This window comes from Phascolarctos cinereus, unplaced genomic scaffold (assembly GCF_003287225.1).
Source record: "Phascolarctos cinereus isolate Bilbo 61053 unplaced genomic scaffold, phaCin_HiC Scaffold_3;HRSCAF=262, whole genome shotgun sequence".
NCBI lineage: Eukaryota > Metazoa > Chordata > Mammalia > Diprotodontia > Phascolarctidae > Phascolarctos > Phascolarctos cinereus.
In genome coordinates this window covers 222161042-222180312 of record NW_027555736.1, presented here as the reverse complement: position 1 = coordinate 222180312, position 19271 = coordinate 222161042, and the positions used below count along the sequence as shown (strand labels likewise).

The 19271-nt window shown below is 37.3% G+C and overlaps 1 protein-coding gene across 5 annotated transcripts in view; it reads left to right on the top strand.

Annotated features, from left to right (window-relative positions):
• Positions 1–19271, top strand: part of NRXN3 (neurexin 3) — a 2091311-nt gene that overhangs the window by 1045158 nt on the left and 1026882 nt on the right. The window lies entirely within an intron of this gene.

Sequence of the window (19271 nt, the reverse complement as noted above, 5' to 3'; positions counted from 1 at the left end):
GGCCAGGTACTGTTCCTTGCCAAAATAAATCTAAGAATCTCTTCTTGTTAAGTATGAAGAGATTTACTTTTCATTTTGTAATTTTCTTTGATTTTTTTGATTTTTAATTTTTTTAAATGTAATTTTCTTTGAATTGTTATTACAATATGATTCCATGTAACTGAGTGCATTTTAAGAGGGGAAAATGACTCCGTTTCTGGACAAAGTAAAGAAAGATATACAAATGAATGATGCATTAGTTGGGTGTTTGAGGTAAGGAAAAGGAAAATGCTTTGTGAATTCTTAAATCTAGGAACGCAAAGTTCATATCTAGTATTTTACTTATATTGTCTCAATGAGTGATCACTATGCTTTCAAAGATATTGCTAAAAAGTTTGGGTGGAAAAACACCACTTAATTAAATAGACAAGTACAAAATATCTACATATGCAGAGGCAACTGGTGACACAGTGGATAGAGCACTGGTACTGGAATTAGGAACATCTGAGTTCAAATCCTGCCTCAGTCACTTCCTAACTGTGTGACCCTGGGCAAGTCATATAACCTTAGTTTCCTTAACTGTAAAATGGGGATAATAACAGCCCCTACCTCTCAGGGTTGTTGTGAAGCTCAGATGAGATAATATTTGTAAAAATGTTTAGCACAGGGCCTGGTACTTAGTGGGTACCGTATAAATTCTTGTTTCTTTTCTCCCTCATATTCCACCTCTGCCACTTACTAAGTATGACCCTGGTCAAGTCACTTACCTTCATGTAGCTAGGACATTTCTAATACATCGCAGAGGGGTTGGATTTTGTGCTGGTAATTAGCCTATTTACACACGTCCATTTTCCCAGGGTTGTCCAATGACTCAATATCCTTTCGATCTTGAATTTGGGGTTCTCCTAAGTCTGCTCTCTTCTTTGAAAAACCTTGACATGCCCCCATTTCGTTTGCATTTTAAGGCTGTTTATAACAATCTCTCTCCCTTGTCCTCCTGTGACAGAATTATGGGAAGCTGTTATATTGTCCAGCAAGTGGGAAACCTGATTAAAAGTTTGTATTGCCATGCCATGCACCTTGCTAATAATTTTCCTCCTCCCTATGCTCTTGGGCCTCTGCTGTGTTCTGCACACCCAGAGTACTTTGTCATTGTTAAGCACCATTTTTTTTGGTGGTAGCTTTAAGCAATGCTGTCACTTTTTAAGTCACCTTTGGCAATGTTTGTCTCATGTTTCAGAGTGCTTTACTGTGGGCTTACCTGCGGCCTCTGTCCTTTTGAGAATTTCAGCCATGTGGCTTGGATTGTAGCTTATTAGACCCACAATGCAGATCAAGTTTGTGTCACCTTGTTTTTGTTGGTTAGGAAGAAACAATGTCATCCAGGTCCTTAGCCCTTTTGCAAGCTGCCATCTTGTGGTAGTTTCCTGGCCAGCAGTTCAGGTCAGGATACTTGTTTGAGAAATTGCCAGGCTGACACTGGTGTGGTAATAATAGATGTTCTTTGCTTGCAACAGATCAATAATGAACAGCTGTGGTTAGAGCAGACCATGGAGTGTGAAGCACCTTTTCAAACACTTTTGCTGGAGTGGCTGTTAAGCCTCTCTGTTGGTCATTGATTGGCCTTTTGCCTTTTTATTTATTGTATAGGTTTATTTATTTATTTTTAATGTTGGGTGTAGTATTGATCAGAACTGTTAAAACCACACACTCCCCATTCAGACTTCAGGAAAAAATAAGGGAAAAGTACATTAGCATGTGTAAAAGCACCAAGTAAAGCATGTCTATACATGAATATCACCTCTTATACTCATGTAGCTACACAAATTTATATATCTCTTCCTTTTAGTTCGTATTCCGCCCAATTGCTTTTCTGTAACAGCAAATCTGACCATGTCATTCTCCTCCTCAGTAGACTCTAGTGGCTCACTGTGTCTTCTAGAGTAAAATATACACTTTTCTTTTTGGAACTAAAGCCCTAAACAACCTGATCCCAACATATTTTCCCAGTATCATTGGATAATACCAATCCCCCCCCCACTCCTTTTCTGTGATTTAGCCAAACTGACCTCTTTATTCCTTCAAAAAAGAACATTCCTCCCTTCTCTCTGTGTCTTTGAAATGGCTGTATGCCATGACTGTAATACAACCAATTCTCACCTTCACCTCATAGAATTTGGTTCCTCTTTGGTGACACCCCTTGAGTGTTTCTTTCTATGTAAAAGCTTTCCTTATCCCCTCCCTTGCCCCAACAACTTCCAGTCCTTTGCTTCCAAACTACCTTGTATTTATATTCTTTATCTTCGTTTTGCATATGCCTATATGTGTATTGATAGAAATGGAAGTTGGACGGTGAATCCATCTAATCCATGTAATGGTGAAACTCCACTTTGGGTGGGAATGATGCTCTCCTTGTGAGTGTTTTGAAGAGAGGCAGAATAGACACATCTAGGCTCTTCTCTACACTTATCCAAAGGAGGCTTTCATACCTGTCAGGAAGGGAAACAGGAGATTGGGGTCAGAGGCCATCACTCTGTTCTCCTCAAAGGGAAAGGGGGTAACAGACTAGAATTATATTTATCTACTCTCTTAAATATTGTACATCTAAGGAGATATTAGGGGCAGTTAGATGGCACAGTGGATAGAGTGCCAGGCCTGAAGTCAGAAAATCTCTTTTCCTGAGTTCAAATCTGGCTTGAGACATTTACTAGCTGTGTGACCCTGGCTAGTCACTTAGCCCTGTTAACCTTAGTTCCTTATCTTTAAAATAAGCCAGAGAAGGAAATGGTGAATCACTCCAGTATCTTTGCGAAGAACATCCCAAATGGGGGCATGATGAGTCGAACATGACTGAAGAATGACTGAATAACAACTAAAGGGATATGATCATTCCACTTAGATTTCACTTTGTCATTTTGGGGGAAAGGAGTACCCCAAGCTCTATATCCAAGACTTGACTCCTTTCCCACCTAATACCAGTTCTACAATGAACATACATAGTGAATAGCAAAGAAGCCATATATCCAAATCACAGCAAAACAGAAGTCAGAGGAGGTATACCTAGGAAATTACATTCCAGACAATACAGAATGAAGGAATTCTCCTGTTGGGAACAAGATAACAGTTCAACCAAGGAACAGCATCCTTGATCTCACCCAAAGGGATATGATGAAGACAATCAGTTCTTCTCATGTCCTCCCAGAATCTTATCCTTCAGCAATCTGAAGTGGAGCTGGCCTCCTCCATCTTCTCTATATCCAAGCTGGAAGCTGACTAGACATGTTATACTCCAAGAAGACTCTGGCTTGGAGAGTCCATCAACTCTGCCGCACTCCTCACACAGGGCAGGGCCTTCATCTCCACCAATAAAGAGAGAATTCCTTAACAATGAACTTTGGGACAGGGGTTACATATGGATATCTGTTGTTTTTCTTTAGATTGTAAGCGCCTTGAGAGTAGAGCTCATATGCTTCAAGGATCACTGCCTTTGTTAGCTTTTTTTAAGCTATAATTGCATTTCTAACTCATCTTAAGCTTGTATTTCCCTAAAATTCTGAGATTTTTTTTTCAGACAAACTAATGTCACCTATTTCATATTTAGGAAGTTGATTTTTTTTATAGCCAAGGGTAAGGCTACATTTAATCGATAAATATTTATTAAGCGCCTACTCTGTGCCAGGCACAGTGCTAAGTGCTGAGGATACAAAGAAAGGCAAAAAACAGTCCCTATCCTTGAGGAGTCTTAGGAAGGGTGACAATGCATAAAAAAGAAGTATTTATCACTATTGAATTTCATCTTCTCAGATTTGGGCCAATATTCTAGCTTACTAAAATCCTTTTGGTTGTGATATGCCATCTACTGTGTTAGCTATCCTTCCCATCTTTATCTCATCTGTAAATTTGATGAGATTACCATGTATGTTTTTGTCTACTGGCTCTTTCTAGTCAATGATTCCCCTGTTAAATGTTTGCCAGACATCTCTTTAAGGATATATTCTAGACTTTTCTAAGGAATTGAAATCAACTTCACTGTCCTATAGTTTTCAGACTCTGTTCTGTTTTCTTTTTTGAAAATTTGGACATCTACTCTTTTCCAATACTGTGACAGTTTTCCCATGATCTTTCAAATATCGCTTAAAGTGGCTTCCTAGTCACATCTGCCAGACCCAAGGATGTAGTTCATCTGAGCCAGGTTACTTGAATACATCAAGGGCTGCTAGTTCTCATACTATCTCCTTAATTATCTTAATTATCAAGTCCTTGTTAGTCATTTCTGTTCTGTCACTTCCAGTATAAAGGTCATTTTTCTTTGAGTAGCTCTGCTTTGTTCCAATTGTCATTTATCATCCCATATACCAAGCAAAGGTCTGATCCCTTTTCTCCCAAATGAAACTAAAAACAACATACAAAGCCTTTATGTTGTCCTTAGCTATCTTTCTGAGTCTCAGCTCGCTCAAAGTTTTAACATTACTCGTAATATTTTTACAGAAGTATGACATGTTCATGTTTATCTTCTGTTACCTAGCCTGGTTTCCATACTCTGTTTATTTCTTTTTTCTAACCTAAGTTGGTTGGTAAGTTACCTGTATATACACATTGGTCTCCAAACAAATCCCAGTTTTCCTCTTCTTTGTAGTTATTCTCCATTGTGGAAATGACTATTTTCCACCCCTGCAGGGCAGATGTCCCCTGACACATTTTGGTTCATGACAACCTACCTATCAGTTATCCTGATAGCCATCCTTTGAACCCTTTCAATTCTGCTCTCCTCAAATCTAGGGTGTGTGTCAGGATATGCTCAGATTTCTGTTCTATCATCACACACATATTGTCTATGATAGAATGTCCACTTCTCCCATGGTTCCCATCATTTAAACCTAACAACTAATTCCTCCCTATTGGATCTGGTTGCTCTGCCTTTTGAAGGATGGAATTATTACTAATGCAAGTTTAGAAATTTTTAGCTGCTGTGTATTTGGAGGAAAAAGAGCTCCATTACATGTCTGGATAATTAAAGCTTCTTATTACTTCGATATCATGTCCTCATACCATATATTTATTTCCCAAACACTTAATCTATTTCCTTTTTCTGTCCAAGTGGTTTATAGAACACTCCAATCACAAAATCACTTCAGTTTTTCCCTCCTTTGACCGTCATTCAACTACTTTTCAAGTTTAGAACTATTTTCCTGTATATATGAACTGTTTAAAACCTTCTTCCGTGTATTTGCATATAATGCAACATAAGTATATATAATGCAATACCACTAATATTTAAATTGCTATAACACTCATGTCTAACCTCTCTTGCTTATAATGGAATGCTGCATTTTTTTTCAGGTTTGTTTTTTTTTTTTGGCCAGGCAATGGGGTTAAGTGACTTGCCCCGGGTCACACAGCTAGTAAGTGTTATGCGTCTGAGGTCGGATTTGAACTCAGGTCCTCCTGACTCCGAGGCTGGTGCTCTATCCACTGTGCCACCTAGCTGCCCCCTGCATTAGTTTTCAGTCATCAAAACAAATACTCAAAGTTTGATTAACACTTTCTAATTGATTCATTGTTTCGTGATTTCTCCTTAAGTCAGTAACTACAATTTCATGATTTCACCAAACAAGAAAATATATTTACAATGCTTTTTTTAAAAAAACACTGTATTAAATTGCAACACTTATAATTGCAAGGGTTCTTAGATGAAATCTAACCCAAGTCCCTTTCCTGTACTGTACTCCTTCCATTTTGAAAATTAGGAAACTGAGGTCCAGAGCATGGAAATGTCCTACACAAAGTCACAGAGGCAGCAACTTTGAGATATCACTATCATCAAAACCATTTTTTCCCCATCCTATATACTACAAAGAAAGCATCCAATAAGATCGAAGGTCTGTTTGTAATTTGTTTTCCAAAGGGGCAACTCTTATGAGAGAGAGTGATGTTAGGGACTAGAAACGTGATCATACTTGAAATGTGGTTTCTGATGAATGGTTACTTTTACTAAGGACTCTGTGCTTGTCTAGGTTTATTATGGTTTGCTGGAATTTGTGACCTCCTGAGTTTCATTTTTAGCTATCTTTAGCTTGATTTACTTGAAGATCTTTATTGCTCATGTTTAATTATGACCATTTGTTTCTAATGTGCCTGGCTGATTATTTATTGATAGTGATGTTAATAACCTACTGAGATTATTGGAGTGCAAGAAATAATTTTTGCATATGCTTTGCTAGTCATGTGTTAGTCATATGCTTCTTTGCTTTCTTCAATATAGCCTTGATCATTTCCTATAAAGACTTCATACCCAAAGGCAAAGAATGCCTGAACTATTTTATCTTGGCCTGGAAACCAGGGTTATTAATAATCATAGTAGCTGACATTTATAGAGCACTTCTTAGGATTGCAGAAGGCTTGGCATACATTGCCCCATTTGTTCTTCATGATAGCCTTCTAAGGTAGGTGCCACAGTCTTCATTGTCTCTACTTTATAGATAAGGAAATGGAGACTCAAAGACCTAATGTGACTTACCCACATTCATCCAACTAGCAAATGCCAGAAGTAAAATTCAAATCCAGATCTTCCTGTTCCACATGCACTACTTTCCACTCACTTTACCACAATAGCCACACTCCATCCATTATTCTTCGTGTTCCTTTAACCCCTATGATCTTATTGTATAATTTCCGAACCCCTATAGTGCAAATTAAGCAGGAGGAGGAAAGGATGACCAAATATATTAGGTGCCCTGTTTATTGGTAGCCTTTAGGGTGGTTCATTGTTAACTTGTACTTTAAGGTCTTAATGTCAAAAACTTCTCAATTTTTATTCTGACAATGTCATTCTATTCAGCTTGGGGTAGGTCATTTCTTCTCTTCATGTGTTTTTCCTTCTTAGTATAATATTTCCCTTACATGAACATCATATGGGTTAAATAACATGGCTATAGAGTTTGGGCAATCTTAGTGCAAAAATCTCTTGTGGATCTCTGAGTATATTAGAACTTAAAACATATTGACTGCTTTGGATTAAGGGCAATATGCCATATTCATGTGGCTTATGGTTTAAAATATTGCTGCCAATTGTGAAATGCTTCCGTCAAAATGAGTCACCATCCCATAGCCATTAAAACTCACTGAACCCTTGGGCAATATTTTATTCCTATTGCTTTTTTATTACAGTTTTCATTTTATAATCTTTAACATTATCTTTAATTTCCTACTTGTACCCTTGGAATATGAGTCTGATGCCAATTTGTTCCTTGGCAGAATAAGAGGCAGGGTTGGGTTGAGTTTGGAAGCCTAAATCATCCAGCAAGCCAGACTTCTCACTGGGATTGGGTGAATTTAGGATAAATCTAGGGACTGTAGTCCAATGGCTAATTCTTTAGTTTTCAAGAGAATTAAGAAATCTGACAATGCTATATACAGCAAGTGGAGCTAACATTTGAATAGAATGAATCAATGCTATTGTTCAGTTTCCTTATATAGTGTGAGGTTAAAGGAAGGTTGACTTGTTGTGGGCCCCAGAAGCTATGCATTGACTTGGTGAAGCAGTGTTTAGGGCAGAAGGAAGTGTCTCCTCCAGCTGGCAATTTAAAAAAAATGCCTTCTGCATATGCATACAATTTAGCTTGTGAAACTATAACCATCAACGAAGTAAAATGAATAGAATTATCTTTTCTGTGTTGCAAATATTTGAGCTTTGAGTGACCTTTCTTGACTTATTTTCCCCTTCAAGATTGGCCTTATGTTAATTAATCCTTCTGGGCATAGATGTATGTGTCAAGTGTTAGTCAGCCTGGGCCACCTGTTTCCTGGAAATGAGTAGGGACTATACCTATTAGAGATGGTGTGGATCTCAAGAAAAATTCACTGCCTCTCACAAAAATTTTTAGGGGTTATATATCAGAGTCCAAAGTTAACAGAGCTTCTGAAGTAGGCCTTGCATTTGTGGCACGTGAGCACTATCACCAGCTCCCAGAATTCCATTTTTGAGAGCTCTGGAATTTCCCCCTAAGCCAGTCATCTTCTTGACAAGGAATTGGGCATTTTTCCATGTGGCACTTATAATGAGGAGACATGTGTCCAAGGAATGCTTTCTTCTCTCTCTAAGTGAAATTGGAAATTTTATTGTTGTCGTTTGTCTTTTTTCTCGCACATTCTTGACAGGAATCATCTGTGTATAAGGCTGCATCCACATACCCAGTGATTTTTAAGTGGGTTGTTTTGGTTGTTTGCTTACTTAAGTTATAATGGAAAATAACCACTTTACCAAAGTTTCCAGGCTCTTTTCTCTATGTCATGCTTGTACAAGAAGACATGGAGGTTTACTTCCCATGGAGTAGAGATGAAAATCATTTCTATGGGTTTTGTTTAGGAAATGGAAAACCTTTGATGCTATGGATTCTGAGAAATATTAAACATGTGAATACCATGACATTCATACACCTTGGGTCAGATTTTCCTAAAAGGCTATTCAACTAAATGGAGTTTTTCTCCAAAATTATTCTCAGGAGTGTGAATAGGAAATAATGGCATCTAGTTTCAGCCTTGTTTCCTGTCAAGTACGACATACTTATTGGGATCAAATTAAATTCAGAACCAGAGTTTCCCAAGACGTTTTTATAACCATCATGGTAAAATTTTGTTTTACTTATTCAACAAATGTTTATTGAATACCTGCTATGAGAAAAGCGTTGTTTGGAGCACTGAGGAGGAATACAAAGATGAATAAAACAGGATCACTGTTCTCAAAGATCTTATGGTTTAGTAAAGAAAATAAGATGGATATACACAAGTGTGAGTGTTGACCCATCAGATGGCCTCTGGTACCCTTCCAGCTCATCTTCTGTGATCGTATGATATGAAGTGACTATAATAGGAAGAATGTGGTAAGTCCTGTAGGAAAAGTACAAATAGCTATGGGAATTCAAAGGAGGGAAAGACAGTGGGATTAGGGTGAACTTCATAGAGAAGATGGCATTTGAAATACATACTGATGGACAGATAAAATTAAACACATAGAATTGAGATCAAAGTGCATTCCAGGTAAAGAGAATAGTATGTGTTTTAGTATCTTTTATTATTATTATTAAAATAATAATAGCCAACATTTATTTGGTATCTAATATTTTGCAAAGTATTTTAAATAAATGATCTTATTTGATCTTTATAACAACCCTGTGAGGTGAGTATTATTATTATCATCATCATTTTACAAAGGAAGAAATTGAGGCTCAGAGAGGGTAAGTGATTTACCAGGGTCATAGAACTAGTAAGTGTCTAAGATAGAATTTGAACCCAGGTTTTTCTGCATTTATATCCAGCATCCTATGTATTATATTCTTTATTCATTTGTATAGCCACTATTAAAGTTGCCTTAAAAATAATTTTGCCTCCCAGTGCATTTTTTCCATATTTCTTAGAGCTTTAGAGGTTTTGTTTCATCTCAGGTAATCAATTGGCAAGCAGGTATGTCCCTGTAATCATAAGGCTCACATGCCTGCTTGGGCCACAAATCAAACATTTAGCTGCATTGGAGGTCAGTTGGCAGGAGGTATCCTCTTTCCATCTGAGTCCTAAGTCTGGCTGATCTTTCTTCTGTCAAGAAGAGTATTGGCAGGGAAGAGCCATTTTTGTGTCTTTTAAAAGAATATAATCTCTCTTTTTTCTCCTGCCACCAGTTCCCATATGGTTACCTCACACTGGCACTGAAGAGAAAAACTAATTACAACTTATATCCATGCCCTGGCACAAGGAAAAGGGCATTCAAAACGGGACCGGCAACCAGTCACGTGTATTTATATACACCTGTCTTTTGTCACAGGGCTAAAAATAAAAAGTGCTAGTGTAGCTGAAATACAAATTCAGTAGGGATGTAGAAAAGCATGAGTTTTCCCAAAGGAAAATATTTGTTTTTCATGTTGGTAGTTTCTATCTTTCAGTACCCACAGTGCATTGTATACATTTAACTTATTTAACTTCCCTTTGGATTAATTCAGTGTGTTTTCCATTTGAATAAAAGTAATAAACAGTAAACCCAGCTATAGCCAAATCTCATAGCTATTTCCCAGTGTGGGGTAACAATTTGCTTTTGGTTTATTTCTTTTCCTTAGTGATACCTGCATATAGTTATAATCTTTTAAAACCTGCATGTCCTGTTTGTGGAGTATCTTGGTCACTGATTTTCATTCATATTGTTGAAAGTAAGATGCTAAAGGGGGAATGAAAATATGAACATGGATGGCATCCCTTTTTGATTAATGTAACAATAAGAAATTTCAATCATAAATTTAGAGCTAGAAAGAATCTTAGGGATCATTTGGTCTCATTCTCTCATTTTACAAATGAGGCAACTGAGGTCCAGAAAATTTATGTGATTTCTCCAAGATCACACAGATAGCAAGTGGCAGAACTAGAATTTGAACTCACATCCTCTGTCTCAAATCCAGCAACATGACCTCCTAGTAGTAGTGTAAAATTGCTACTGATGAGGGCTGAGAGGTTGAGAGGTTGTGAACCACTCAAAGACTGAAGTACACGATGGGTCGTCTGGAATGAATTCACAGACTTAAGCATTTTTTAAGTCAAGGTGGCAAAGTTTATTGTTAAGCTTTTCATCAGGCAAGGATTCTTAAAGGATCCTGCAATCTTAAAGTGGTACAGTTAAAGTTTATATAGGATAAAATACAATAGAACATGTGCCAAATATGCTAACTAGGTGATTCAGGGTGGGATTAGGGAGTGGTTAAGGAGTGGTCATTTCTTAAAAGGACATGCACTTCTTGTACCTGCTGTGCAGGCATTTTACCCAGAGTTCACTAGGAAAAGCCCACAAGGGGGGCCACATGGAGGTGTGGTTTTAGGCCTGCTACATCACTAAGTTAACTAGAGTTCAGGGTAACTGAGAGTTGTTCAGTCTGCCACCAATCAATGTCTTGTTTGACAAGATAGATGTAGGGAGTATACATATGTCTCAAGTCTAGAATACAGTTAATGAAGAGCCCAGGATGTAGATAATGAGGTAGGATGGTAGTATGCCTTTATGACCCAGTGCAAAGCCAGTTCAAACTAATAATTCCGTCAGGTTCTGTTTGTAACTGCACCAGGGAAAGAGATAAGGGTCTTGCTGTGGCCCACGCATGACTAATTCCTAAGCACAGTGTCCTTGGTCTGGGGAGAAACTGTCAGGGATAGTGTTTCTGAGGCTAGGGAGAAATTGGGGTACAAGTACAAGCTCCCAAACATAAGCAACCAAGCACCCCATCACTACTATCCCAAAGTCTGATCTGTTGGTTCTTTTCTTTATATATTGAAAGAAATGCAGAAATGTGACAAATGTGTGAATTTATTTTACTTGATTTATGCTTACTTGTTACAAGGATTTTTTCTTTTTCTTTTTTCTTTTTTTGAGGAGATAATTTGAAAGGGGAAGGAGAACTAGCATTAGCGTTACCAAAACAAGAGGAAAAGAAGGAAAAGAGGGTCATTAAAATATTCTTTTTAAATTCATATAAGAGAAGAGAAGAAAGTTTAGAAGAAAGCACAGACTAGCAGGACAGCTTTGAAAGTAACATGTTGAATTATTACATATTTTTAAAAGTAAACTATATATAATAGAGATTCATGTTTCTACTTCGTATATGGAAATTGTCTTTTTATTTTGGTGATGTTGGCTAAATTCAGAATTTAAAAAAAATGAAAATGATGATGTGTTGAGAAGCTACCATAAAAAAGCAATGAAAAGGCAAAACATGGCATCCATGGAGTCTCCATATTCCTCTTGACCTGTGCTCCAATCTGGTGTTTCTAGTTGTCTATAGGGCAAATCTCATTGCTGTCTCATATTCTGAATGTCAAGAGTTGAATTAGCTATTTTCAGGCTTAAACTAGCATACTATGGATGTGGTTGAATATAGTAGATTAACTACTGGAGAATTTCTGTCCTTTGCCATGTGTAAAGCTGAAAGCCCATACAAGCAACTTTGTAGTCTCCTTAAAATTCCCACTTGCCATTGCTACCTAAAAACTTGGCTAACTTGTGTTAAATTAATGAAATTTTTCATTTTATTTTCAGAGCAGCTGCAAGATAGTAAAATAACCTTATTTAACTACACAGACTTTCGTTTCATAATCAGCCCCAGAATTATTATGAGTATGAGAATGTAAGTTCTGAACCAGACAACCTCTTTTCCTGATGGCCCTTTTTTGTTTTTTTGTTTAGCATGGAGCCAGATGGAATGAAGCACATAGTCAGCCTTTTGATCCTTTTTTGAAATGTCACACTAAACAGAGGAAAAACATAGGCAAAGAGTAACAGGGAATCATGGGGGGATGATTCTTCTTGTTCATTACAGAGCTGTCTAATATGCTAATTATTGCCTGTCATTTAGAAGGTGACTGCATATGAATCTCCAGTAGAGTTTAGCTGAATGTGGATCTGAGACTCTGTAACATCACATGCCCAGGATTCTTATTTAATAGGCCCAGCTGTTGAACACTGGGGGATTAGACAAAAATCTTAACCACAGTTATTTAGATAATCAGCCCCAAGGGGCAAATCACAGGGAGTTGTTTGGTACCTGTGAAGCAGATCATACAGATGGATGGATGATATCTGACTACTGGATATGTTTCAGAAAAGGTGGGGTCTCCTGAAAGACATTTTCATTTTCTTGCAAGCTGAGCGTTCTGCGAACACTTTGTACATGGAGTAGACCCTCAATTCCAGAGAAGTGTTATCTGGAATAGTACAATTCAGTACAATTCCAGAAGAGAAAATGATCAGCTATTTCAAGGTGAGTTTATATGTGTTGCAGGTCAGTCCCCTGTTTAGGTTTGACATTGGACAGAAAGGAGACACTTATAGTCTATCTATGGGAGATTTACTTCACCAAAATGGGGGAAAGATATTCTACAAGGATATTCAGGGAGAATTCAGCCTCGATTCAGCTGAACACAGTTCCCCTGCCTCTGAGTTGTTCATCATGGTCTAAAGGTCAAGTATTAGGAAGGAACCTTTCATCTCTTCAGCCAACTAAATTCCAAAGATAGTTTTACTACCTTTGAAAGAAAAGACCTAGCTCAGTTCACATGACAGGGGACTATGGTAGATATTCTCTCTACCATAATATACAAAGGGTCTCACTTGGGAATTGTTTATCTCACTCCCTTTTGTTTAGTTTATTACCTCAAAAAAGAAGTGGAGCTGGGAGGAACACACCAAGAGGAGGTTCTAGGTCAGAGGACCTCACCAGTGAGAGAAGAAGACTTCAAGGGATGTTGCAGGGTGAGGAGGTTGTGCTCCTAGTGATGCTGCATCAGGTAGAAAAGGACACAAATATAGAGGAAATTCAAGGGTGAGAAGTCTGAAGAGTCAGAAGGAGAACCTGGAGAACAATGATAACTTATAATGTTATGACATCCTAGAATTTCTCATTTTCTTTTAAAGATATGTATTTGGGACTGAGAGAGAGAGTAGAAAGTGAAGGTAGCATTAACCAGCTGAAATGAGTAGGGAAAATGATTGGAGTGTGTGTGTGTGTATGTGTGTGTGTATGGATGAGGGCTACACTGAACAAATCTCATACAATGTATCTCAATAATTTTTTTAAGTGTTATCGATTAGAAAACTTAGAAATTATTTCATTAATCTGTTCTCTGTAAGAGAATAATAATCTGTATTCAGATGATACCATAACTCCTTTTATCTTTTTTTCCTTGACTGAGTTTCAAAATAATCCCACTCAGCAGCAACTTCTGTGTCCTATTCCTTAATCTTTCAATTGTTATGATAACCTACTTTTCCTTTCATGAAAGCAAAAGAAATGCCCTACTAGGCAAGATGAGCACATCTATGACAAGCTTCTGTCTTTCACAGTGACATCAAGGGTGTACTGTGGAAGAGCCGGTTTCCATTATTTTATTCTCAGAACATTAGAAATGATAATACCCCCAAATATTCTCATATTCACTTAATATGATAGCCCTTCTGGGGGGGGTGTCTTATCTTTCTTGAACCTATTTGTATTTTTAAACTTTTTATCTCATGAGGATAACAAATTTTAGAAGTTTAATGGCCACTTTGTAAATTATTTGCATACATATGATGATCACAGGTAATAATAAGTTCAATACCTATGGGAAAATAGTAGTTCCTTTTATGTCCCTTAAAATTACATATTTTTAAGCTCCATTGTGCGCATTATAGGTTTAGGTTTTCAGGATTTGATGAAGTAATAAGTGATATGAACACTGCCCCCAGGAAGGGATTTGGGGTCCAATTCAATTCCCTTTCATGACTAGCAATTCCTAGTAGAGCCATGTACTGTAGAAGAGAGTGGCCAATAGAGTATAGAGGTGGGCTAAATCTCTGTACTGCTGGTACATCTTTCTTCACCAGAGAGAATAATATTTAATGAGGACTAGCAAGCACATGAACTTTGGGGAAATTTTCAGACTCAATATGAACATGTAAATGTATTAAAATGCTTTTATAGATTGAAACAAATTATTAACAAGATTAAAGATATATCTACAACCATTCCTGTGAAATTCATTATAAAATTAATTGCAAATTGAGTTGAATATGTCAATGGATCTGTGATCTCTTCAATATGAGTATTCCCGGAATACTAGGGTTGAATGACCAGGACTTTGCCCCAAAGCACTAAAATATAGATCGTATTGGGAGTTTTTGAGAAAAGGACATGTAATCTACTAGTTCCAAAGCCCCAAAACAAGAATGAAAGGAATAGAAGAGAGATCAGGAGCAAGATGTCAGGGAGAGAAAGAGAGAGAATAAGATGTGGATAGATCACTAGTTTAATAGAGAGATAGGGGAAAGAGTGAGTCATGGTTCATTCTGGTCAAGAGACTGGCAGAGAGGCTAAGGGAAACCTAACCCAGAGGTGAGACTAAGCAGGGAGAAGATTGCAGATGCAGGCCTGGCTGGGAACAAGAGAGAACTAACAGAAGTCAAATTTGCATCATTTCATTCAACTTAAATCAAGAGGTATTTCTTAAGATAAGAAGCAGCTAGATGCCACAGGGCATAGAGCATAGAGTACTGGATCTGGAGTTAGGAAATCCTGAGTTCAACTGTAGCCTCAGGCACTTATTAATGTTTCTCCCTGGGCAAGACATTTAACTTCTCTTGGCCTCAGTTTTCTCATCTATGAAATGAGGATAATAATAGCAGCTACCTCCCAGGGTTGCCAAGATTAAAGAAGATAGTATTTGTAAAGTACTTTGCAAACCTCAAATTGCTGTTTAAATGCTAGCTATTATCAAATAGCTACAATGCAGAAGTTACTGTAGAAGAACAAATCCAGCCCTCAAAGAATTTCCATTCTACCTGCCTATATACCTCTATTTACTTTCTATTAATCTGTATCCTTCTCTCTACTTCCATATCAATCAAGTCACACATAAGGATGGCTGGCCAAAAATAAAAATAAAAATTACTTTTCCCTTGCTAGCATCTAAATGTCTTGCTCCTCAGTTCTTTCTGAGGGCTGGTAGCAAAATCACACCTGAATTCCAAGCTCTTTTCTAGGTTTAATGGCTATCAGTTTCACTTTGGACACTATGACATTTTTAAAAGATTGGCCAGTTTCAAACGGAGAGAACCTTTCCATGTAACAGAAAGTAGCCTACTCCATCTAGTCCTATGATCTGTATCACTTTTCCTTAACCCCGTGTCCATTACTTTGGTAGCATCTGGAGAAGAGTTAATTATTATATTCCCTTATACACACCAACCACTCCAATAGCTAGAAGACAAGGAGCTGTCACTTGACAGAATTAGCACAGAAAGCTAAGCAACAAGTTCCTACATTTTGGTTTTATGTTTTATGTTATTCATAATTTTCTAAATCTTCATTAACCTTCCTTGCCTCTTCAGTAGTAACTTTACATTGCCCATAAGATGGACAGTTTCTCAGGGTCTCTTCCTACAGGACCTTGTATCTCGGGGTCTTCTTTCCTCTTCACTTGAACTTGCCTCATTTATTTTTTGTATTGTGGTGACATTCAAAATTACAAAGTTGATTTAAAGGTGCATTTCATGCTACTTCTCTCAGGGATATTTTGTGCTGGTTACAACTCTGACTATTCCAGCTACAGATCAAGATTGAAATGCATCTATGCTTTGTCATGCTATTCAAGTCTTGTCTGTGTTCTCCCATGCATGATACCCAGATATTCAAATCTGTAATTTCTTCGATGTGAATATTCTTTTCAGTGAGGCATATCATAACCCATCCATTGCTTCCTGTTCTGTGAAACTCTGTGTCTGATCTCTGATTTTTGGAAATTGATTTCTTATTTCATCCCGATAAATAAGTATATTATGGGTTGAGAATGGCTGCATTCATCTATCCTTCTGGCTCTGGGGATAGAAAATGTATTCATGTACAGTTATAGTAAACCATTTGATATTTTTAAAGCTTAAAAAAATAATTTCATATACTGTTTAAAACACAACCCTTCAAATTCTTCTGAGCTTGTCAGTAAGTACATCACACTTGCTCCCCCCCCCCCCCACCTCCCACCAAATAATTGGCAAAGGGAAAGAACAAATTCTGGAAATAACAGGTTCAGATGACCACAGTGAGTCCTGGCAATTTCTCATTCAAACTTCAATTAATTACATACAGGTAGAGATTGATCAGAGAATCATCCCTCAACACCCAGTTTCAGGCTACCACAATTTTCTTTTTGTCTTCTAATGAATCCAGATGGTTTACTCTGGGGATTCATACTTTTCCCCCCTTTATCCTGCTCTTTGATACAAAATTCAGATTCATACCTCTGATGCTAAAAAATTCTTAAAAATAAAAAAATGAAAAAAAAAATTAGGAGTAAGCATGTAAATAAACTTATTTCTGTCCTTATTTATTATTAAATATATATATATCAAATTCAGGTTTCATACTTGGTAGTAAATTTCTGAGGAGTTATTTCTCTATTAATTAACATCTGGAACAGTGTAATAGGTGTATAGTAGTGAGAATGGCAATGACTTTCACCTAAGTATTGAAATAAATTATTATTTTCTATTACATTAATCTGTTTTCTGTTACATTAATAACCGATTATTAAACCAGAATTTAAGTCTTTTCCTTTTTTTCTTCCTCATTCAGGGACCAGGCCTTGCAGGCAGTCTATCAGTCTCTGAAGGACATTGCTAATAGATAAGACTTTCCAAATCCTCTGGGTACATACTCTGCAATCTTAGCTGAGACCACACCCAGCTAGAAGACCTTACAAATAGAATCTAATCCAGGTGAATTCTTGCTCATGGGAAATAAGTCTATGCCCTTGCAGTCCCTCTGTAAGATTTAGGGTGAAAGAGAAAACCAACCAGAGTGGTCTGGGAAAAGATGGATTCCTTTGTCCACATTTCTGGATGCAGCTGAGTCTCATGATTAAGTCATGTTCTCAGCTGGAGTAGCCAAATACTTTTAGCCCACCTCCTCATTAATATGTCCACCCCCTCATTGACTGTTCACCAGTCAGGGTTGATCTCCACCTGTCAGGAGCACCCACTTTTCCAAAGGCATTTAAATATTTGAAGATCTCCATCTTCTTTGTCTTTAGTTACCAAGAGAGACCACTGACCATCAATTTATTGATTATTTGCTAACCTAATTAATAAATTGGTTATTAATTACCCAGAAGCTCTGTCCCTCAGGCTTTTCATTTGTCTAAGTTTATATTACCTGAACTCTAATAGGGGATATGGCAATATGCATACCACACCCATACCCTCATATACCATCCCTCCATACACATATATAGCTATCTATCATGTATATATATGTGTATGTATAGATATAGATATATTATGGGAATCAGATTTTAAATGGGGGTAATTAAATCCTAGGAAAAAGATACTCCAGGAATAACTGACTTCCTCAGAAAAATAAATTCCTAAACAGGAGTGCTTTTCCCCAAGAAATGTTTAGAAATCTTGTTCTATAAATGACAGTCTACTTTCCAAGGATCAAATAAAGGCCATTTACAACTGGCACATAGGGATTTGAATGAAACAGTACTAAACTGCAGTGACTTTTTACTTACATGCATGATTAAATCCACTTGTCACGTCTGGACAGGAAAGACCCTTCCTTTCTCTAGAAGTGCTTTGGGAGGTGCTTTGTAGGGGTGGTTGGTTACTCATATTACAGAATACAGAGCAAGGATCATCCATCATTATCCAATGGGAGTATTTCATGTCATCTCTCTCCAATGGGGACATTTATGAAATTCTGTCCTTTCCTCCATTCTTGCTGCTGTGGTGGAAATTTATCTTATAAGCAGAGTGTGGGTTTTTTTTTCAGTCTCTGTTGCTTACTCTCCTTCCTTCCTTCCCCCTTTCCCCCATCTCTTTTGAGCAATTTCTGCAGACAGGTGACTGGTTTAGCCATCTGTCTCTTTGTTATAAATGCCCATGGTTTATCCACTGTGTTCTGCCTTGGAGTTAAATGAAGGCTACCATTGGTAGAAAACTATATAAACTAATACATACATACACACCCACTCACACACACACACCCACACACACACACACACACACACACACAAACGGATTGCAAGATAATTATATGCCATTAAATTTTTGTAGGCATCTAGGGAGTGAATCCCTCCTGACTGTACTTCAAACAGGCAAATTCCTTGGGGCTCTGCTGATAACTTACATAGAAGTTTATTAAACTGTCCTCAGTGATGAATAATAAGAAAAGAGACAGCAGAATAATAGGCCTTTGGAACCATCACTGATATCAAATTCTGCGTCTCATTTAGGGTTAATCTGGAAGACTGATAGACCTTCCTATACCTCTTCTTGGTGGGATCCACTTCCCTATTAAAGTAATTCATTTTTATCTTCATTTTTAGTACATTATATGATTTGCTTAGAGTTATATGTAAAACAGAGTAAGAAAGAAGGACTATTTTTCTTAATTCACTGACTGTGAATTTGAGAATACTGACTTGACATCCATTTCTAATTCAGATCAAGTGGGGTTTTCTTATTTAAAGCAATAGAATTCTTTTTCTGTGTCCTGGATAGGACATGTAGTCTTCTTGAGGCGATACTCTCTGTAAGAGATAAGAGTGTCAGTCACTCTCTCAGATAGAATGAAATCTGAAAGAAATTCTTTGAAACCTGATTGTCAGATGCTCATTCTTAACAATTGTGATTGTCATACACATGAAGTATATGAAGTGTTCATATGTGGAAAAAGGTTTAGAAATGTTTGGCTTGGCCAGGCAGAACTAGGGGCAATGAGTTGAAGTTG